The sequence below is a fragment of the Canis lupus genome, chromosome 33, assembly GCF_003254725.2.
Source record: "Canis lupus dingo isolate Sandy chromosome 33, ASM325472v2, whole genome shotgun sequence".
In the NCBI taxonomy this organism is placed as follows: Eukaryota; Metazoa; Chordata; class Mammalia; order Carnivora; family Canidae; genus Canis; species Canis lupus.
Window position 1 is genome coordinate 5489096 of NC_064275.1, and position 24352 is coordinate 5513447.

The window sequence follows — 24352 nt, forward strand, 5'->3', positions numbered from 1 at the left end:
AAAAGAAAATGGAGATCCTTGTAGCCTGGGGTATTTAATCCTCAGGCAGCATCAGATGTAACATGTGTCTTAAAAATGATTTTTTAAAAATTTTGTTTGGAGGAAAAAAGGAATGGGTATGACCACAGTCAATGTCTATGGAAGTAAGTATGGCACTGGGAACAGGGGTGAAGAGGGGAACCATGGACAGAGTCAGAAAGCTGCCACAACTATTGTTACGAGCTGTTGCCAAATATGGGAAATAAGAGGGAAAGCCCATCAGGTTACTGAGTATCTTAAATGCCACCCTAAGGAATCTGAATGTATCTCAAAGACATCAGACACCAAATTCTTCCTAGAACTGGGTAATCTGATTGTATTTTTCAGAAAACTAATCTGGCAATTGATTGGAATGAAGCTGGAAGCAATGAGGCTAACTTCAAGAATTCATATCTTAGTTGATGAGTTTGAAACTGGAGGATGAAAGGAGAGGAGTGCACAGATATAAGCAACATTTTAAAGAAAAAAATACTAAATTGTAATTATTAGATAAAAAATGAAAGCCATATTCGTCCTGTGAGTACCAACCTAGTCATGGCTGATTTCCTATCACTAATACTTAAAAAGGGACCTGACACATTGAACCATTTGCTAACCATTTCCTTTAATATATTTTGATATAATTATTTAACTTAATGTATGATAGATTTATTATTCTTACTTTGGAACAAGTCTATAAATAATTTTTAACTTCTTGGTTTTAATTTCTAACTGTACATACTGTTAGATATAACCCACGGAAACAAAGCTCTTAAAGGCCCTAAACACATTTTCTTAAGAGTCTAAAGGGATCCAGATGCCTGAGGTAGATGAATGTTGTTCTTTTGTATACACTCTCTGCATTAGAGGACACTTTTACTTGTTAGATTCACATGCATGGATCCCTTTCCCTTTTCCAGGGATACCACAAATTTTGTTATGTATTTCTGCACCACCCTCTTCCCACTCTTAGCAACACTGAAGCCTAAAGTCCCCTTTAAGGGAAGAGTATGTGACTTATTTGGAGCTAATGAGACTAAAGAAGTGATTTTTATGGAAGTTTCTGGGATATATATTTCCTTTATTTTAAAAGAGATCCACCAAATAAGGTACTTTCTTCCTCTGAATGTCATGCTGTATGGACATGAAATCTGGCACAGTCTACTTCCATTTTGCCATCAAAAGAGAATCGAGCTTGAGGATGAAGTCAACACACAAAGGAGGGCATAGCTGAGGGAATCACAGAGAAACAGACCCAGCATCACTGTTATCAACCATTCTTTTTGGTTCTAGAATCCAATAGATCTTATTGTTAAGCTTATGTGGAAAAAATGCTTTTATTGCAACTGAATAAATATTAACTGATTTGTGTCTATCGCCTCATCTCTCATTTGATACTTTATTTTAAATTAATTCTCAGACACCCTTTTAGCTTATACATAACATTGCAATGGATTCCATTTAATCCTTCACACATCCATTACATTTTTAACTTTTATTTCTTTTTTTTAATATTTTTTATTGGAGTTCAATTTGCCAACATATAGCATATCACCCAGTGCTCATCCCGTCAAGTGCCCCCCTCAGTGCTCATCACCCAGTCACCCCAACCCCCCACCCACCTCCCCTTCCACTACCCCTTGCTCATTTCCCAGAGTTAGAGTTAAGAGTCTCTCATGTTTTGTCAGCCATTAGAAATGATGAATACCCACCATTTGCTTCGACGTGGATGTAATTGGAGGGAATTATGCTGAGTGAAGTAAGTTAAACAGAGAAGAGCAATCATTATATGGTTTTACTTTTATTTCTATATTTTAATTTCTTACCCAACTGAAAAAAAAATGGAGGACGAAGAGGTTTCATAACTTGTCCATAGAATAATTAAGGTGGAGCTCAGGGATCAAATCTAGGCATCAAATTCATGTTCTTACACACTAAATGATATGATACGCAACATAGAGAAATGAAAGTAGCAAGAGAGGAAAACTTTCAAGAAACTAAGCTGTAAAGTGGGCAGAGAGAGGACAGAGTCAAGAAAAATATGAATCAATGACATTTTCCTCCAGATTTATTTTGACAACTTTCAAATCCACAAAAATGTTGAGAGAATGCTCATGACTTTTTTAAACCAAGATTATTAAGTATTAACATTTCAGCACATTGGCCCTGTTATCCATCTGCAAATGTGTATATATACATATTTGATCCATGTATGTATATGTGTATATTCATATATATGATGAGATAATGACAATTTCCTCATAAATTCTTCAACATATATCTCAAAAGAACAAAGATATTTCCTACATTATAATACAATTTTGTAAAGATTTTATTTATTTATTTGAGAGAGAGAGAGAGAGAAAACAAGCACAAGCAGCTGTGGAGAGTAAATAGGAAAGGGTAGAGGGGAAAGGGAGAAGAAAGCACCCCATTGAGGCATGAGGGAGCCTGAGGCATGTGGGGCTTGATCCAGGACCCAAAGTCCATGACCTGAACTGAAGGCAGATGCTTAACCAACTGAGCCACCCAGGCAGCCCCTCATATAATTATCATCCTAAAGGAATTTAATATCATCTAATATGATGTTCATATTGAGATATTTCCCAATTTTCCTCAAATTGTCCTTGACACTAATTTATTTTTCATCAAGAATTTAATTAAAGGCTAGGATTCACTTTGCTATTATCATGCTTTAATCTCCTCTAATTTAGAAGAAACTTCTTGCCTTTTTTCTTTCATGACATTTAAAATTTTTAATTATTTGTGTCAGACATCATGTAAAATATCCCACCATCTATATTTTTCTTATGTTTCGTCATGATTAGATTTGAATTAAATAGTTCAGCAATCACAGCTGTGCAGTTTTCCTTCTCCCATCATGAGACCTACAATATCAAACGGTCTTAACTGCCGCCATTCACTGATTACTTCATTAAGGTGGTACCATCAACTTTTTCTATGGTAAAGATAAGTTATTTCCTTGCTATTAAATAAGCTAATCTGGAGGGGGATACATTGGCACCATGTCAATTTCTTGTTCCTTAATAATTTTTAATCAACAGTTTTAGCATCCAATGACAATTATTTAAATCAGTTATTGTAACTGGAAGCAGAAAACTGGTGATTGTCCCCCTCCCCCTAGTGTTCTCTGGCTTCCTTCTGAGAAATAAGAACCTTACCTCAAACTTTTTAATAAATTTAAATTTAAATATTTAGTCATCACCTCTCTAGGCTTCTCTCATGGATCTGTGATGGTTTCTCAGACATTTCTTGTTTTTGATGTCCTTGGTAAATTTTGAGGAGTCCTAATCAGCCATTTTGTAGAATGTCCCTCAACTGGAATTTTTCTGATGCTTTTCTCATGATTAGATTAGATTTGGGTGATTGCTTTTTAGGAGGAAGACCACAAAGGTAAATTGCCATTTTTATTACACCCTATAGGTGGCAAATACTATCCTCATAACTTGTAACCCTCATATTGGCCTTGACCACCTAGTAAGGCAGTGTTTGCCAGGTTTCTCCATGTGAAGTGCTCTTTCTCCACCTTCCCTTACTGTGTTCTTTGTAAGGAAGTCACTATCCACAGCCCACACTTACAGAGAGATAAGATATGGACCACCTCCCTGGGACAAAGTATCTATATAAGTTGGAATTTGTCTTTTCACCTCATTTATTTATATATTCAATCCTCTATTTACATCACTATAGAACCATAGATATTTATTTTATACTTTGACATAATTAAATACTACTTTAATTTTGCTGCTCAAATCCTTCTAGCTTTGGCCACTGGGAGCCATGTTTATCGGCTTCTCTGACCCTCTGACATACACTCATCATTGTATTGTGTAGACTGGATGGGTTTGTGTGTGTTTGTTGTTTAGCTTTTTTTTTTCTTTTTTTAATTTTCTGACATTACAAGATGCTCCAGGCTCGTCTTATATATTTATTTCCTGCTCTCGTCACTGAATCAGCTCTTTCTCCAAGTAAACCTATTTCTTTCACTGGAAAATGGTATTAAGAACCAAGATCTGGGCCATGGGCATGTAATTGTTTCTGCTATGTCATTGCTCCTAGGCCCTGACAGCTGGCAGAGTGAGGGCATGTGCATGTGCTCCTGTCATCCCGTATTCTTGCCAGCAACTGGTATTTGTTCTTTTTTTTTCAATTTGAGCCAGTCTTTTCTGTATGTCATTATTGTTTTAATTTGCAATTCCTTATGGCAAATAATGTGGAACAGCTTTCAAATGCTTATTTGCCATCTGTATTTCTTCTTTGGTAAAATGCTTGTTCAGACCTTTTGCCCAATTTTTATTGGATAGCATGTGTGCTTTTTGCTCAATTTTTGTCAACAAACAACTTGGATCTTTTTTATACAAGTCTTTCTTCAGAAATGTGTTGTCCTGGTACTCCCGTATGCCCATGCTGGTGCAGTTAGTGCTGGCTTTATTTCTCTGAGACTCTGCATTTCTCCTCATTCTTTCTTTTTTCCTTTATCCTTTGGCTTGCATACTCTCTGTTGATATAACTTCAAATTCACTGATCTTCCTTCTGTCAGTGTAAATCTACAGTCGAGCGTCTGGAGTGAATTTTTTATTTCCGTTGTACATTTCAGTTACAGAATTTCCATTTAAATGTTTCTTTATACCTTCTCTTTATTGATAGTCTCTATTTCACATAACATGGCATTTATACCTTCCTTATTTAATCCTGGTTTCCTTTAGTTCTGTGAACACATTTATCATGATTATTTATAAGTTATTTTTGTTAAATTCAATACATGATCGCTCTCACAGTTTGTCTTATCTGCTAATTTTTTGGTGTATGGGTCACACTTTTTGCCTACTTCATGACTTTTTTGTTATTGTTGAGAATTGGACATTTAAGATAATATATTTTAGAACTCTGGATACTCATTCATGCCTGGGTCTTATTAGATCCTTGTTTGTTTAGTGACTGGGTAGATATTTTGTGTGTATATTTGTGTGTATATGTGTGTGTTCACATATATACACATATATCCCTTTCCTGTAGTGTAAGGCTTCTGTTGTTGCTCTCCAGAGGATACAGCATGCACTAGTCACTTGGAATGACCATGGTTTTATCAGAGGTCCTCTTCTCTCTTTCTTTGATCATCTCCAGCTGCATGAGCTCTCTCTCTCTCTCTCTCTCTCTCTCTCTTATTTTAATGCCTTGGGCAATGAGTTTTTCCACTTTCATAAGCAATTAAATTTGGGCCCCTCTGAAGCATGGTTTTTGAGGACAATGTTTGATGCTCTTTCTAACTTGAGGCAAGCTCCTCCCTGCTTTCTCCCATCCTGCATTTTCTAGGCAAACCAGTTGGATGTTTCACCAATAGTTCCACCAATCTCCTACTAATCTTCTTTTGCCAATAGTCACTTTTTTTAGAGACACCTTGGAGGTCTCTGTTCTTAAGGCCCTTCTTCCCTTTTGGGTAAGATCTCTAAGACTTAACTCTTGGACATGGGACCAGTGATAGTGCCAACTTCTGTCTGTATGATACCCCTGCTTTAGGAGTGGGCCACTGGGTAGGTACAACAAGCAGCCAGGAATCTCAGCTTGCCCATTCCAGCTCACAACTGCCTTACAAATGCGATCACGTCTTGGTATCCTTGTTGTGCCATGCCGAAAGTAGAGCTTCTACTTTATATGATTGCTGACTGGAGAGAAAAAAGGATCCCCCAAACTCTTGATCACACTCACCTAGAATTTAACTTCCACAATACACAAATGGAAGGAGGTGAGAAAAGCTGTAGGTGTGGCCCTCAACTGCTAGCAGGTGGGGGGGGGGGAGGTGAGGAGGGAGTTTTGTGTTCTTGGCTGCACCTGAATAGAGTGGACTTTTAGTCACACTGAGCTGGCAAGGTAGAGAGTATATTATGATTCAAATGCCTTAGATTCTCATTGTTCTTGGCAAATTTCAATATACTTTCTTGAATGCATGTTTCATTTGCTGCATGCCCTTACCACAATTTCCAGAACCTTCTTTTCCTTTCTTTTCTTCCTTTTCTTTTTCCTTTCCTCTTTCCTTTCTTTTCTTTTTTCTTTTTTCTCTCTCTTTTTTTTTTTTTTTCTTTTTTAGAAGGCATGCCCACAGCCAGAAACATCATCCACCTGGTGCAAAAAAACCTGTGGGCAGTGGGAGGGATGCCAGCACCATGAGCTTACCCAGATTGCAATGGCCTAAAACAAAGTGGCCACAGCTCCAGGTCCCAGCTCATGAGGAGATGTGAGGTGGGCAGCAATCTCTGACCTTGGGGTCAGGGGCCCTACGGCGGAGTAGCAGAGATATGTACTTGCTGGTGGTTTCGGGTGAACTCTGCCCATACACTGCAGGTTTCACAGCTTAATGTGGGCACAGAGCCCAAACACCAAGCCTCTCATGGCCACCGATGCGCACAGGGACATAGAGTGGAGCAGCAATAGACTCAGGTTGGTGCCCACCAGCACGTGGCTGTCCATGTCAGGCAGCCCCAGGTTGCCACGCTTGACCTCACAGTAGGTCTCAGCCCAGCGCCCTCAGCTGCATCTGCAGGAGGCTCAGGTAGGGGCCAGAAGGTGCGGGGCGCTGGCTTCCAGCAGGTTCCGGAGCTCCAAAGGGCTCGCAGCTGTAGCAGGTGCTCTCTCCCTCCTCTTCGTCGTAGTTGGGGTGGGCACCCATCAGCCTCCAGGGGAGCCCCGGGCCCTGGGGACCCCAGCTAGTCCTCCTGGCTGTGCACCCCGCGGCCTCTGCCACCACCAGAGCCTCTCAGGGACCCAACCCTGCTGGGGTACTGCTAGCACAGCCACCCCCATTTTTCAGAAATTTCTAAATCGTGTTTTTTAATATATAATATTCACCATTTATGCCGTTCTTCTGGGGAAACTGGCCCTGGAACTTACGCTGCCATGCCGAAGTGGACCTCAGCGGTAGCTTTTTCAGAAATGTTCTTCATCAAGGTGAAGGTCTCCTTCTAGCCCTGGGTTACTGACTAGCTTTGCTCTGCTCTAGTTCCCCTCTCAACCTGTCCCTGGGTCTCAACCCAGGTCTCTGTCACTTATTAACTGTGGCATATGGGGCAAGCTAATCGTTGCTCTTAATTCTAAGTATGGATTCACTAAATATCTCATACACTTACTCAAGATCATTTTGTTCCCCCTAAAACTTCAAAGTTTTTAATGAAGAAATATCAACCCCCACAACCACTTTCAAGTCTTTTATCTGTCCTTTTGTTATACGTGTCTGTAATTTTCAATCACATGCTTATGTTGCTACTCGTTGGGTTTTTTAGTTTTAAAAATTATGAAATTCACACCCTGAAATATGAGAATTTTTACACCTAAATCTTCACATCCCCTCACCCTTTCAGTACAGCTATAGTAGAATTATAAGTTTATCGATACTGTGTTAACATTATGATGACTATATACGTTTTGTTCATAGGAAAAACACACAGGATACTATAATGATGTTTTCTTTCTTCCACAAAAATTTTCCTTTCTTTAGGGTTAATAATCACCTTGGGTTTTTTTTCCCTTTTGAATAATATTTTTTATCACTAAATCAAATGCAAAATTTCCTAGATGTCAAATAACTTGTCAATTCTAGGTTTTTCTTGTGAATGTTTCACCTGGGACCCCTGCCTGTCTTCCCCAGTCTGTACTGGTTGTTCTCCAGGACTGTTCAGTGACCATGAAACCTAAGTGAAGGGTAGCAAAATGGTGGTTTTGCTATATAGGTCTTTAAACTTTAATATGCTTTTCTGTGGTCGGTTCAAAAAATGTAAATAGGAAGAAGAGTTTCAGTTGGGTACCAACTTAATATGCATACCTAAAGCATTTCCAGTTCTTCTAATTCTCATATTCCTTCCTAATTATACAAAATTATCCTAAGAATCATCTGGATGAATAAATGCTTGTCACCAACTTTTAGAATAGAAGGCAATGTGGTAGACTGACAACATATACAAGGAGGTATGTGGAGCTAAATAAAAGTAGAAAAATAAACCCAAATTACTTTAAAATTTCAAAATATGTTAAAGGTGTAATTTTAAATCAATGGAGAAATGATGGTGATGGGGAAACTAGCCTGTCATTTAGAAATAATTTTGGATTTCTATTCACATCTTTTATCGGACTACATATGAAAAAATATGTAAGAACCAAAACTGAATACAAATAGTACAAGAAGCAAACTTGAGAAAGGACTTGTCTTCAATTGATTTCTGAACTTCTGTGTTTTGTTTCACAATCAAAAGGCCTCTATAAACTCAGTTTCCCAGATTCCCTTTCAAGTAACTTTGGGCTAAATTTGGGCAATAGAAAGTACTGTTAATAAATTAAGGAGTCTAGGGAAAGAAACCACAATATTTCTTCCTTCTTTCTGTGCGAAGGGCAGTGTCTCCAGCACAAGCTGGACCTCCTCATCAATTCCAGCTCCTGAAGGAAAACTCTGCCTGTCACCAGAATCATGAGTTCTGTTAATACCATTCCTCCCCATAGGAACTTCCCACCATTAGTAATCTCTGTGTTGCCTTACTATTCCATGTTTGACTTATTGGTTTTGTAACTCTTTGGAACTGTTTACTGAATTAAATATTTTTCTTCCAACTAGTGGGCAAGAACACAGTTCTCCTGGGTAGACCATCTTATAATGACCATGTAAAACTTTAAAACTTCTATATAATTAAGAAAGAACAGAGTTAATGGCCAATATTTTTACAAGAAAAATATTTAAGACATTTACAAGAGAAAGAAAAAGATTAAGACCTTTGATATATAAAAAGCTTTTACAATTGATATGAAAAAAGGCAAAGATTCTAAATAGAAAGGACCAATGTACATAAAAAAGAAAGAAATACAAATAGCCAATAAATTTAAGAACCTATATTTAATTCATTTAAATTTAAATTAAACCTAAAAATAAATAAATAAATAAATAAATTTAAATTAAGGAAATTAAGAGGTATGATGTGATTCTCGATTCTCAGGGTTATAAGTTTGAGCCCCTCATTAGGTATAGAAACTACTTAAAAATAAAATCTTAGGGATCCTTGGGTGGCTCATCGGTTTGGCGCCTGCCTTCGGCCGAGGGCGTGATCCTGGAGACCCAAGATCAAGTCCCAGGTCGGGCTCCCTGCATGGAACCTGCTTCTCCCTCTGCCTGTGTCTCTGCCTCTCTCTCTCTCTTTCTCTGTGTCTCTCACGAATGAATAAATAAAAATCTTTAAAAAAATAATAAAATCTTAATGTTTAAATCATAAATTAAAGAAATTAAAACATCATTGATGTCTTATTTATTTTACCTTTGGGGATGAGGGGAAGAAGAACTATCAGTTTGGCAAAAAATAAAAGGGATGATGACAGCCAAATTGTTAGGAGTATCACGAAATGAACTTTTCCCAGATTGATACAATCTTTCTCGATGGCAAATTAGCAAAAAAAGATTTAAAACCTTTGAAGTATTTATGCACTCTGATCTACATATTTTACTTTTAATGGATCAGAGAACAAGGATATATTTAAATAGATATTACTTAGTAGCCTGTTCATGATAGGTGAAAATAGAATTAAGCAAGATATCCATCAAAAGGGAATGAATTTAAAATGATACATAAAGCCTCACGGTGATCACAAAGCAAAATACTACAATAGGCACACTAAAGATAAACAGTAGGGAATGGAAGCATACCACCACAGAAAATCATCAATTCACAGCAAGAAAGAAGGGAACAAAAAGACTACAGAACATCCAGAAACCAATAAGATAGCATTCGTAATTCCTTACCTGCATTCAGTTATCCTGCACTATATAGCAGACAGAAAAAGAGAAAACCCTGCTAGCCATGGATTTATAGGTCCAGGCTACACAGGTCATGAATTGTCAATTACACTAATTAACTACCTAGAAGGCAACAAAGAAATCAAGGTCCAATCCTTATTAAAGGAATTTATCATTATTACAAAAAGCCTGGGCATTGAAAGAAAGCCTGAAACTCAGAAGACATATACAAACCAAAGCACCTAAAGACAATTTTGATTTCTCGTTCAGAAATTTGGAGACCAAGAAAAAAAACTCTACCTTTTACTCACATGACAGAATAAGGAGGTTTCAAAGATAAAAGCAATTTCCCCACTACTGTTAACCAATACCATAGGAGAAACGGACCCTACCATTGAGAATGAAGTACCATGAGCCCTTGTAGACACACAGGAGTAACACTAGCGGTCCTCAATCCCACCAGCCTCTTTCCTCCTTCCTCAGAGTACATTTCAAATGGTAGGCATTTCCAATGCCCCTCTGATGCTTTTTAAATCCTTTTATTTTTTGTTTTATTTTCTTTATTCCCTTTTAATTGGGAGCACTGCTGGGCACTCATTAGTTTCTACTCATTCCCACAGCTCCTGTTCATTCACTGGAACAAGTCCTCTAGAGACTTCTCAGGCAGGACCATGTTTCTTTCTCTCAAAAAGGAGAAACAGCTTGAGAAATAACATATCCACAAAGCATAAAAGGATCTACAACAAATGGGTCAATACCAATAACTGTCTTTCCCATAATTCAAATCACATAGCACCTACTTCTTGACAATGAAAGAAATCCTGAAATCCTTTGGTCCAAATGTTCTACTGAGATTGGAACATACACACACTATTCCTTCTATAACAATTCTGATTCACTCTTCCAAGCCCCTTCCAATATTAAGCAATACCTATTGAATGCTGAAGCCATTAAAGGGATTAAACCCATAATCGAGGAATACTAAATAAGGGTTTAATTATTCCATGCACCTCCTCTTGTAACATCCAATTCATCCCATACAAAAATGTCACAGAAGAGGACAGATATTCACGCAGGACCCAAGAGCAATAAATCATAGTTATACCTTGGCACCCAGTTGTGCCTAATCCTCATGCTCTATATTCTGCTATTTCAACAGTAACAGATCTCTATAGTACCTTGTGTCCAATGTACCAATGGATCCCAGAAAGCCAATTTGTATATGCTTTAATTTAGGAAAAAACAACATAGTTGGACAATCACACCACAGGGCTACACTGAGAGCTCTATTTCTTTTCCTCAGATTTTAAAAGCTGACATAGCTGATGTAATTTTCCCCAAAGCCCACTTTGTTGCAATATGAGGGTGACTTACTCCTTTGTTCCCCTTCAGAGGAAGGTTGATAAACTAACAATATTCAATTCCTAATGCGATTGGCTACAAATAAGACATAAGGTACCCAAGAAAAAGCTACACTGGAAGATGCCACAAGTCAAATACTTGCGATATGTCATTAGTAACCAAAAGCTTCTTCTAGATCCAGAAAACAAAACAAAATAACAATAACAACAAAAAAAAGCCATATTTGTTCCTTCCCCATCTCCCAAACTAAATGACGGTTACTTGGATTTTACTGGAATGGGATCCCTCACTTCTCTGCTATTGCTCAACCCTTATATACCTGCTTAAAGCTCATCAATCTGAGCCACTTCAGTGGAGTGAACTAAACCAAAGGGATCTGAAGAAACACCATTTACTTGAGCCTCCAGCGTTGGGACGTCCAAATTGTTAAATTACATTTCTCTTTCTCTATGAACGTGAAGGCAATCCATTAATAAAATCTTCTTTAACTCAAAGGTATAGAGGCCCTTAGGACATCATGGCCAGCAGTTAAAGTCTGTGACCAAAGGACTGTAGCCCTGTGTGAGAGCCATCGCACCAACTGCTAGCCTGCTGAAGAGAGTAGAAGAATTAGTTTCGTGCTTCCTTTTGGCTACTGATGTCCTCCATTCTGTAGAACCTCTGTTCACTCGCACCATGCTTAACACCTGTTGAGCACCTGCCAGCAGATTAATTTCCAATAAAATCCTACTTTTACCTCCATATGTCACCATCGCCAGGTGCCATCCTTGACCCCAGCTACTCTTCTCCCCTCTCCCTACTGATGAGACTCATCATAACTGTATCTCAATGACTGACCCAATTACTCATCTCCAGGATGGATCTTCAAAAAAAAAACTCCTAGTGGCCATGCTGAGTTATTTTGCTTCCCTGATGGTTCATATTTGAAAGATGGAATGAGGGACTATCAGCCAGGCCATGTTGTAACTTCAACTATTGAAGTCACTGAAGCGAGCCCCACATCAGAGGCTTCTCTGGCCCAACAGACTGAACTTTTTGCTTTAACACAGGCCTGCCTCTTGGCAAAGGATAAAATAGCCAACATGTACAGTGACAGGTGATATGCTTTTGGCACTGCACAGTATTTCAGGATGCTCTGGAAATGGAGGATTTCTAACTTCTGCTGAGCAACAAATTTTTAAAAAGTTCTTATGTCCTGGAGTTATTTGATCAACTCAGCAACCCAAACAACTACCAATAATTAAAGTTCCTGGTCATTACACTGCAAATGTAGAGGGAAATTAGGGCAATCATATAGCAGATGCTGCAGCAAAATACTTCAACTTTAGAAAATCATTTCACATTAAAAATAATATCAACCTTCCCTCCTTTTGAGATCTTAAATAAACTCCTCTTGAGTGACCCAAAACAACTCATTAAGAATATTAACAGAATGTCACTACTAATGAAATAAAGAAGTTGATAGAATCAAATTGTAAATTTGATCCCAACACCCAGCTTTCTAAGTATGTGGCCTGTCCTCCATGATAGCCTACAGAAAATAATTTTAAAATTTATCCATGAAATGATCCATTGGAACTTGGATAAAATGACAGACTGGGGAAAACAGTATTTTTGGAATTCATTTGATAAAACTGCAGCATAAATTTACCATTGTTGTTTTATTTACCACACACATAACCCCAGGAAGTCCAGTCATAGTTCCATTGTGCATATCCTATTACCTTTAGGACCTTTTGAAGTTGGGCAACTGGATTTTGTCCATTTACCCCCGCCACAAGGATACAAATATATCCTGGTAACACTATGCATGCATTCTCATGGGGTGGAAGCCTGTCACTGCATCAGCAGTAGTCCAGGTATTATTAGAGGAAATCATACCTACGTAGTGAATTCCACCTGAACTACATAGTGATGAAGGAATTCATTTCATAGGACAAATAAGACATTTTGTGAAACCCAATCTATTCTACGGCATTTTCAATATACTTGAAAGTTGCTAAGAGTAAACTTTGTTTATTTAATTTTTATGTAAAACTTTTTTAATATTCAGTCTTCTAAGATTCCAGGATATAGTAAGTATCACACATCATACCTGTCAGTGTAGAGGAAGTTACAAGTTTTAGGAAGTTAAAAATATAAAGAAATCATATGAAGGCTTAAATGAATAATTATTTTTTAATTGGAGTTCAATTTGCCGACATATAGCATATCACCCAGTGCTCATCCCGTCAAGTGCCCCCCTCAGTGCCCGTCACCCAGTCACCCATCCCCCCATCCACCTCCCCTTCCACCACCCCTTGTTCGTTTCCCAGAGTTGGGAGTCTCTCGTGTTCTGTCTCCCTCAATGATATTTTCACTCATTTTCTCTCCTTTCACCTTTATTTCCTTTCACTATTTTTTATCTTCCCCAAATGAATGAGACCATATAATGTTTGTCCTTCTCTGATTGACTTCTTTCACTAAGAGTAAATTTTAAAAGTTCTCACCACACACATGGAAAGGGTAATTACATGATGTGATGCAGGTCAGATGTTAACTAACCTCTAGTCATAATCATTTCACAATATAAACATGTTATCATCATGCCGTACAGCTTTAAAATTACACAATGTTACATGCAATCATATCTCAATAAATCTAGAAACAAACAACGGTACCAGCCTGTTATGTACGTACTTGAGGCTGTTCTTTAGGGGAAAGGCTCCAGAACAAATACCGTGGTCTCCTGAGGTGAATTCTTAGCTTGCAGCTCTGGGGAGGGACGAGCCCCAAGGATATGCCATGGAATGAGGCACTGAGGTTGCCAAGACCTTGCACCTTGGCTGACTTGAGAGTGGGACCCCTCACTCAGGTGCTTCTCCTCCCAAGAAATGAATTATGATGTAGATTTTTGCTTGTTGCTAGAAGCAGGGTTCTTTTCAATACTGTCAAGTTAGGGGCACCACAGTCGCTTAGCCAGTTAGGTCTCTGACTCTTGGTTTTGACTCAGGTCATGATCTCCTGGTAGTGGGATTGAGCCCCCTTCAGGCTCTTTGCTCAGTGCACTCTGCTTCACCTTCTTTCTCTCGATTCTCTTTCCCTGTCCTGCTAATTCTCTCTCAAATAAATAAAATCTTCTTTAAAAAAAGTACTGTCAAGCTAAGACACTTTCCAATACTATTCCACCTTCCAGAACAAATTAAAAAATAATTCTGAAAAGATACACGTAAGTGATAATGTAGTTGATTTAGGTAGCCACCATGTGTGTATTTTTTAACTTTAATTTCCTTTTATATGTTTCTGATTTCTATGTCTTTTTTCATTCTTTCTGAGCATGTATAAAAGTAATGATTTTATGATAAAAATTCATTTTGCTAAATGTAAACTCATAAAGAACTAGAGAATATTTATTGGTATTATTTTCTGCCCATGAAGGAAAGTTTTCATGGTAGTGTCACATGGACATATCAGGACAAGTCGGGTTGACTTGATTCATCCCCTGATCCCAGCTTTAAAACCCAGCTTGAGTCAATGTGATGGAGTGAATGTAGTGCTCATTCACTGGAAAAGGAACCAGCCTCTTTTTCTGATTATGACTTGGAATGGCCAGTCATAATCATCCACTTCACCTTCTCTGGAAGTGCTTTGATTCTGGACCCTTTCAGAACTCCAGCAGGGACCTAGATAGCAAGATATGAGCTTGAATGACCAGCTTTAATGAGCCTGAGAACATCCACATACACTTACACAAGTGGAAGACAGACTAGCAAGGGGAACAAGGGAGAGAATAGAACTGTAATTTTCTTTTATTTTATTTTTAGATAATGTCTACACCAATATGGAGGTTGGACTTACCACCCCAAGATCAGCAGATGTGTGCTCTATCGACAGAGCCAGCCACACACCCCAGAACTGAGTGGTTTTGTAGTTGGAAGTTCTCACAACATTTTAGACAGAAGGAGGGCAAGAAGTATTTGTTTACTAAATTACTGTGGTTTGATGGTGCCAGGAGAAATTCAGGCCAATAATACTTCAAGGTTCTTTACTGGAGAAGCTATTATCAGTTTAAAACTGAAAAGCGTAGAGGTCCTTTATGAAAACACCTTTGATATACTGGGGTCAGGTCACTAGAGTGGATTTCCTGACATTGGATTGCTGTCATTTTCTTTAATAAAAAGATTATCAGCCTTCAGGAGGTATTTTCTAGGGTTGTTCATACAATGAAAATGTGATCTTTGAGAAATGAACTCAGCCCTGCTCGCTAATGATGTCTCTGCCCAAAGGGCTGCCTCAACATCAACTCTCTTTTCATTCTGTCACGTTAATGCACCTTTACTGGAAATCCCTATTTCCTAATAATGTCCATTGTGCATTGCTTGAAAACAAAACCAAACAAAATCTGTTTGCAGTAATGGAACTTATCCAATTCCCAGTCTCTAAGGGCCAAACTTTTAATGAAGTCTCTAGTGAGGACATTCAGGTTTACTAAAAATTTCCCTGGGTATTATTAATTCATGCAAATCTCCTCAGCTAACCAGTTAAAATTAAAATGAACCAATTCATATACAGACATTAATGATTTTAGCAGCATGCTCTAAAAAATGAAAAGACACAAAAGCATTAAGCCAGGTAGCAATAATTACAACAAAATTACTATACTAGTATAGTAAGGTTTCATAATATCCATAAAAATACCCACTATTAATGAAAACTTTTCCTGGTTGTCCTTCATACACAGTGTTTCTTGAAAAGCACTAGTTATCTTTTTCTTTTTTTTTTTTTAGCACTAGTTATCTTGAAAGAACTATTTGCTGGTGCAGCTAAGCTCTCTTACATATTTGTATGATAAAATTTTAACATTTTTCTGTGGTACCAGCTCAGTGTTATGGTTCATTTCTGACCACCTATTTGCTGTAGGCAACTCCCTGCTTTACAATGTCACAGGACCCGATCAATTGATATCTGATAGTACCATCACGTAATGTATGGTCAGTTGCACAGAAAGTTAATTTTACAAATTAATCAAAATTTGGAAAACTAATTTGATTAAAATCGATCTTAATGATCACCATTTTGTGACCCCCTGTGCAGAGCCTGAAACATATGAACTGAGAATCATGGGACGTAGTACTGAATGACATAAAAGACCTTTTAAGAATCCATGGAATTTGATGGTAACCTGATGACAAGTTGGGTATGAGGAGTGAGGACAATGGCAGTGTCATTGATGATCCTGAAGGTATGAACCTGGGGATGTTGAATGTTTCCCTTTTGCTCTTAGCAAACACTCGAGGATCTAGACCGTGAACTATAAGGTGAGGTCCTGTGTTATCTGACCCCTGACTCCCAATCTAGCCTCATTTACCTCTGCTACTCTCCTAATTTACTGTGCTGTAGATTCATTGGTTTCTCAGTTCCCAGACTACATCTCAGTTCCCAGGCTACTTCCCAACTCAAAGCCTGCAAATGCTATCTCTAAGTCATAAATGCCATTTGTCTCACTTCTTCCCCTACTGTCTGGTCAATTCAAACATTGTCAAGGCTTCAGCTTATGTACTGTTTTCCCTGGGAACTTTTCCCAAATTTTACCCCAAGACTAGGGTAAGATCTCTTACATATAATTTTCATCATAGCACTCAGTACAGTTGTAATGATTCTGTTACTGTGTCTCTCTCCACCACGAGATGACAAGCTCCATGAAGTCAGGGACCCTGTTAGACTTGCTCACTGCCCATTCCAAAAGACTGGCCTCAGCTTCTGTGCTGTTTCCTCAGGGATACTTTTCCTCTCCCATCTCCTATATTCTGTGACAACCTAGGGGAGTTAATAGGGAAAAGCTCTTTCTTGGTACCAGTAATTTACCTTTCAAGTATGGCAAGTTTGAGGCATGATTAGATATTATGGAAATATCCTACGGGGATAGTGATGTTGAGGGATCAGGGCTGTAGAGAAAGATTTGGAAGCCAGTGGCCTCCAGCTTTGAGTTACTAATTTCTAAGAAAGAAGGAAGGGTCAGAGATGCAACTTCAAACACCTGCCTCTGTTGAGATGGAAACAGTGTTAAGAACAATAAAATGGTTAAATTTTCAAATTTTTTGAGAGGTCAAAGAGAACAAAGGATCTGGAAGGATAATTGGACTTGGACAGGTCACTGGGAAGCTGTTCTTACAAAATGACAGAAATGACGTCTGGGTTCCAGGCAGTTTAAGAGTGTTAATGAAAACAGCAGGTATAGAATGCTTTTTAAGAAGCATGGTGCTAAAAATTGAGAGAAATGGGACAAGAACTAAAGAGGTAACAGTGAGGTCAATTAAGGTTTTCCAAAATAGGGCAGGACTATGCAGCTTTAGGGGAAAACAAACAAACAAACAAACACCTTTTACAGTGGGAAAATCTGGTCAGTTGAACATTTGATCACTCTTTTTTTTTTTTTTTTAAGGAACACTATTTCCTTGGCTTTTACTACATTACACGAACTCTCCCCCCTCTCCTTTTAGTCCTCTCTCCTCTTTTTTCTCCTTTCCCCTTACCCTAGACCTATGCTTTCCAATTGTAGCCCCTGAACACATGGCTAGTGAGTACTTAAAATGTATATAATCGGAATTATGACATGCTGTAGGTGTAAAAATCACACCAGATTTTGAAGGCTTGGAAGGAAAATAAGAGAAAACACTTTCTTAATAATTTTATATGGATTATGTGTTGAAATGATAATATTTTAGATGTATTGAATTAAATAGAATGTATATTATTAAAATTAATTACATACTTTTTACTATCTTGCAACATGGGTCCCCTGCCCACCTCTTCGCCCTCTTTTGCACCCTTTTCTCCCAATTCTTTGCCTTACTGACCCTCTTTCACTACCTTAAAACTGTCATGCTCCCTCCAGAAACAGGATCTTTGTATGTTTTCTTCTCAACTCACCCACTCTACTTCTTCCTGGGAAATTCTGTTCAGCCTCCAGATTTCAGCTCAATCATCACTTCTTCGAGGAACTCTTTCCACCACTTCTTCACACTCCCAACACACTACAAGTAATGACAGTGGTGATGGTAGTGGTGGTGAGTGATGACAACATGTAGCTCATTTAGTGAGCACACGCTAGATTTTGGGATCTCTTCCACTATTTTAAACGTAATTCATTAAATCTTCAAAACTATCTTTTTAGTCCCCATTTTCAGATTACGATCCATTATAATATCCATTTTTCTGTTGTGGAAATTGATCCACAGAGAAGTTAACTAATTTTCCCAAGATCATTTAGAAAGTGCTATAGCCAGGATTCAAAATTAAGCCCTCTGGTTTCAAAGCCCATGGGGTTAAGTACTATCGTACACTGCCTTTTCAGGCCAGGCTAAGCTTCTCTATTAAGTTTCATATCTCCAATAACTGTCCCTTGCAATAGCGAAGTTGTAATTTTGAATTAATGTAGGTGATTATTTGGTTAATGTCTATCTTCCACAACTTCTTCCCAATTCTGCAAGGGGAGGGAAGACAGATGCCATATCTGCTTTTGTTTATTGCTTAACCATAGTGCCTAACATTGTGGTCGGCATAAGGTAGACACACAATGTATTTGAAGACAATTATACAAAATAAATGTATCATTTTATGAAAGAAGGAAGGGAGGAAGAAGGAAGAAAGGACAAGCTCCTCTGTATCTCTAGTTATGGATTTCTCTACCCAGCATAGCTTAATCCACCTCTTTCAATCTCTCAATTCCTACATCTAAGGAAGTCTGAATTTGACAACAACAAATTCAGAGATCCAATCTGGTAGGTACTAATGACTTAAGAACTTCTGAGCAATTAGTTTATTGTGAACAGCTGATTCATTCAATATTTATTTCAGGTGGAGGTGTCAAAACTGGATCAACCATTAAGTAATCTCTTTTTAAAAATAATTTATTTATTTATTCATTTATTCTCTCAAACAGAGAGAGGGAGAGAGGCAGAGGGAGAAGCAGGCTCCATGCAAGGAGCCCGACATGGGACTCGATCCCAATCCCTGGTCTCCAGGATCATGCCCTGGGCTGAAGGTGGCACTAAACGACTGAACTAACCAATCTGCCCACTGAGAAAGTAATCTCTATAACATAATTATTAGTACCAAGTTCTCTAATTACACCGATCCTGCAGTCACACTGGGAGCTACTTTCTATTCCTCCAATACTTCATGAGCTTTCATGCCTCTGATACTTTGCTTTGCTTTCCCTTTCCAACCATTCCTGCTGAGAAAATGTCAATATGTATCTTTTAAGGCTAGAATCAAATGTCCTCTCCTGGGTAATCTATAATAAAACACCCCTTATCATTTTTGTTGTGTGTGTGTGCTTCTTATAGCTAACTGGAGGATATTTTTATAGGATTGCTCAGTTGAGGATATATCTATATTCCTGTGGTTAAGGCTGGAAGCTCCCCCCTGAAGGGTAGGGCATGCAGTGTCAATCACAGGGGGAATAGTTAAACCCTCAGATTAAGAAAACAGGAGTGGCGCTCCTACTCACTTTTTGTCTCTCACACTTTTAGAAATAGATCTCTTGAGGATAAGCCATGTCTGAACTTCCAGTTGACTGGGAAAAGACAGCTTTTGCCTTTTAGATTTGGAAATAGGTAAGGAGGCCTTGCTATAGGAAACCATAAACACAGGATGAGCAATTCAGCAAATGTAATATAAACCAGATTATCAAGATTAGCAGCCTTCAGACTGATCTGTCACAATCAGTTATGAGATGCATCATCACATCACAATTAATGAGTTTTTAATAATAAAATACTATAGTTTCATATGATTTATATTTTTAAAATATAATTAGAGTAAATTCCAGATTATCTCAGTAATACCTTTCTCACTCCTTTGCATTACAATATAATAGCTTTTTTAAAAAAAGATTTTATTTATTTATTCATGAGAGAGGCAGAGACATAGGCAGAAGGAGAAGAAGGCTCCCCGATACGGGACTCCATGCTGGACCCCAGGATTATGGCTTAACCACTGAGCCACCCAGGCGCCCCTACAATATACCATTTTAAATGTGAGAACATAAAGAGGAATCATAGCTAACTAACCAGATGGCAATCGCTGGAGGAAGCTAACATCCTGCATTCTCAATGGACAGAGAGGGTTGAGAACTGCTCTACTAATTGTATATTAATACATTTTGTTTTCCAGTGGTTATCTCCAAGTCTAGTCATGTACAATTTATCCCTCTATAATTTCTGCACTGCAGGGAATCAATCATTTGGGCCAGAGTAAATGGAAGAAGAATGTCTTCTTGTGGCTACCGAGAGTTTGGCAGCAGTGGCGACTACTTCCCCAAGGAAAAAATGAGAATCTGGAGAAAGGTTTGGAGGCTGCATTTGCTCTTCCCTCATGCAGATTTGATCTCTAAAGTATTATTTTACCTGGGAAAAGACACTTTTCCTACAGAAAACCTTTTACACACACACAGGCAAATTAAGTCACTTCCATCTGTTTCTCACACAGTTCTGAATGTATGATTATACCATTGGTTCTATCACTCTGCATTCTAATTATTTGTTTACATGATGCCTCCTCAATACAGTAAGTCACAGCATAGAGGAATTAGGTCTTATACCGCTGTGAATTACTACTGCTTATTAGCACATTGCTTGGCATTATAACACGCACCACCAACTTTTGATGATGAGTCAAACATGACTAGAAAAGCAAAACCACATTCGTCACATTAAATTGGCTCTTTTTGTTGTATTTGCTTTTTTTACACATAAAAATCTTAGAGTCATCTTTATTCCACAGCTTTAATCTTACATGGTACATAAGGGGCACCCAAACACTTGTTGATTAACGTCTCATCCTTGCCATATCAACATTCAAAATATAGCGTACAGAATAGAGCAATGAGTCACACACACAATGGTTTTTTCTAAAACTCAGGTTTGATAGAGTCTGTCCCTTGACAACTTTATTCAGGGCTAAAATTCAAGGTCCTTGATTTGGCGTTCTGACCTCATGATTTTTAGGATACTTCTGTAATTTCCGTATCCTTACATTTCATGCCCACCAGGCATTTTGCATGCGAGATAATCTGATCTAATCCAAAACAGAAAGTCCCAAGGCCTCTCTCCTGATCACGCCTCTCTCTTCTGCCTTCCCACTCTCTCTGGATGATCTCACTCGGTTTCAAGGCTTTGAATATCCACATGCCAATGACTCCTAATCTCCAGCCTTATCTTTCATCCTCAATTGCCTTTTTTACTTCTCCGCTTGGGTAACTGATATGCATTTCAAACATAACATTGATAAAATAAAACTCCTATTTCTACCTCCACCCGTCCCCCACCAAGAAAGCATCTCTGCTCCTCTCTTTCAATTCAATAAATGCTACTTCCACCTTCTCCTTGAATGCTCCAGGCAAAAAAATCTAGGCGTTTTTCTTGCTAGCTTTTTAACCCTCTCGTCTCTCCCTCTCAAATCCTGTTGACTCATCCCCAAAACATAATCCAAATCCATCTGCATTCCTCTATGTCACTATCATCCTAATTCTGAACTACTGCCCCATATCCTCCTTGCCTATCTCCTCACTCCCACCTTCACCCTTTATGATCCATTTTCTGACAGACCAATAGAGTATTATTAAAATGTAAATAAGGTAATGCCATTTCCCTGCTTGAAAAACTTTGGTTTGGTAAGCAGAATAATGGCCCACCAGAGATGTCTTCATCCTAATCTTTGGAAATTATGGATATGTTTACACTACATCGGAGAGGGAATTAAACAGCCCTGGACCATCCAGGTGGGCCCAATGTAATATTTTAAATGTTGAAACAAAGCAGAAGAGTCAAAATCAGAGGGATACAATGTGAAAAAGATCTGAATGGCCATTTCAGGCTTTGAAAGTGAAAGAGGACCATGAACCAAGAAACGTAGGCAGGCTCCAAAAGCTAGAAAAGGCAAAGAAACAGATTCTCACCTACAGCTTCCACAAGGGATGTTGACACTCTAATTTTAGACCAGCGAGACTCACTTAGGACTTCTAACCTCCAGAACTATGAAAGAACAAATCTGTGTTATTTTTAATGACTAAGTTTGTGGCAAATTGTTACAGCAGCAATAGAAAGCTGATACACCCTCCTGAGGCTTCTCCTTGCACTGAGAATGAAATGCAAACTCTATGCTCTGTGTTACAAATTCTACAAGATCAACTCTTCAATCCCATCACCAAACACTTTCCCCGGCTTTAATGCGTTCTAAACAAGAATTCATTTAGAGTCCTAAATAAGTTTTATGCAAAACTTATTTCTGCCTCTATAACTATCATCCTCTTAGCCAGACTGCTATGGCTGGCTTCTCACTACTCGTGTCTCAGATTGACTGCTAACTTTTCCTACAGCACTTTTTTTTTTAAGATTTATTTATTTATTTATTCATGAGAGAACAAAGACAGAGGCAGAGACACAGGCAGAGGGAGAAGCAGGCTCCTCGCAGGGAGCCCCCTGAGGGACTCGATCCCAGGACGCTCAATCGCTGAGCCACTCAGGCATCCCTCCTGCAGAGCCTTTCAAACCATCTGATCTAAAGTAACTTCCAGCCAGTCTTTTTCAACAGTATGCAATTTTGTCCTCACCATAGCACTTACTATTTTTTTTCTATTTTTCTTATTTAGTATGTATGTATTAACATCTGCTTCCCCACTCTCCTCTTAGAGTGGAAGCTTCAAGAGCACAGAATCTGTCATTGTGATGCTCACAGTAGGTACCATAAAGTATTTATCACATGAAAGTGTGAATAAATGTAGCAATAAAGGGCAGCTGTTGTGTGGTACTAAACGTAAAGACTTTCCAAAAGTTTTAAGTAAGCATAAATTTTTTCATAAATTTGTAAGAAAAAAGTAGAATAACAACTAATGAGCTACATGATTCTTTTCACTGACCCCAGGAATCTTTCACCAATTCCACATTATTTCATGAGTTAAGAATGGAGTAGTAAGTTAGAAGCAACATTCATTATTCTTTCACAGTTGCTTTTGTAAAAAACAAAAGCTTTCTCTTAACCCCATCATTTTTTTGTATATTTTTATTGGAGTTCAATTTGCCAACATATAGCATAACACCCACTGTTCATCCCGTCAAGTGCCCCCCTCTGTGCCCATCACCCAGTCACCCCATCCTCCTGCCCACCTCCCTTTCCACCACCCCTTGTTCAATTCTCAGAGTTAGGAGTCTCTCGTGTTTTGTCTCCCTGTCTGATATTTCCCACTCAGTCCCCCATCATTTCTTAACAAGCTCTCATTATAGGGGGAAGTTTCCCCATGCTGCCCTCCTGGCACACACTGAGTCCTACATTGTCAGAGAAATGTGATCCTCACCTAAAACAGTCACATTGCTCTAGAATTTTAGTTCTGGGGGAAGGGATTTTTTTTTCTGCTTTGTTCTTTGTTGTGTTCTTTGGGTATATCCCAGAAATACCCATGACACTAAGGTTAGTGAGATTGTAATCAAGTGGAGAGAAGCCAGAGTTAACCTATGAAATGCCAGGGGACTGTACAAGGCAAATACTGAGACCTGGGAGGTATTACGTGGGCAACAAGAGCTTAGGAGGTTGGGAAGAAAACAGGTAAGTTTATCCCAGGAAAGCTATATGGACGTTGGTCTGAAGATGAAAAGGGGATAGGGTTCTCATAGATGAAAGAAAATGGTGGATTACTACAGATGAGGCTAAAGGCACAAAATGAAGAATGTGACTTATTCAGAGAAGCATGAAGAGAAGGGGTTGGCATAGGCATGGCATATGGGAAGAGCAGAATATAAACTTAGGAAACAAGATCAAATGATGAAGAGGTAGGGCAATCAAGATAAGTAATCAACCAAACAAATTGAGATTGAGGTTGATGGGCAATGGGGAGTCATTCCACTATAAATGATGGGAGAGTCCTAAATAAGGGAGTAGTTTGAGGAAAAGGAGCTTTTTGAGAAGCTGCTTCTGGATTTGCAAGAAAAAAATTAAAGTTTATTCTAGTAACTAAAATATAAGATTAAACACATTATGAATATTTTTTCAACGGAAGATCTTAGAATTGAGTTTTTAAAAAGGTGGGAAAAGTGCCACTTTCTGACCCCTGCTCATTCTACACGTTCTTTTCTCTGTGACAATAGATCCTAGCTTAGCTTCCACTTCTTCCAGTCCAGTGGAATTTTTTCTTTCAGCCTAGGATTCTATATT

The 24352-nt window shown here is 38.5% G+C and overlaps 1 protein-coding gene and 1 long non-coding RNA gene across 8 annotated transcripts in view; one reads left to right on the forward strand and one right to left on the reverse strand.

The window, feature by feature from the left end:
* The first annotated feature begins 1645 nt into the window (after nucleotides 1-1645).
* LOC112640631 (olfactory receptor 5K1) overlaps nucleotides 1646-24352 on the forward strand; it is a 29109-nt gene continuing 6402 nt past the window's right edge. The window contains exons 1-4 of one of the 7 annotated variants that reach the window (XM_049105254.1): nucleotides 3254-3432; nucleotides 16238-16385; nucleotides 20379-20493; nucleotides 22837-22881. The gene's annotated coding sequence lies outside the window, so the exon portion shown is untranslated. Of the gene's footprint in view, nucleotides 1778-2901; nucleotides 2983-3253; nucleotides 3433-6538; nucleotides 6660-16237; nucleotides 16386-20378; nucleotides 20494-22836; nucleotides 22882-24352 lie in introns of those variants that run through there. The other 6 variants (XM_049105253.1, XM_035709997.2, XM_035709998.2 and 3 more) reach the window with 6 other exon arrangements.
* LOC118353182 (uncharacterized) lies at nucleotides 13496-19781 on the reverse strand. The gene is made up of 3 exons (XR_004811602.2): nucleotides 19656-19781; nucleotides 18074-18177; nucleotides 13496-14826 (listed from the first exon to the last, which is right to left on the reverse strand). It is a non-coding gene; the product is annotated as an uncharacterized LOC118353182 (long non-coding RNA).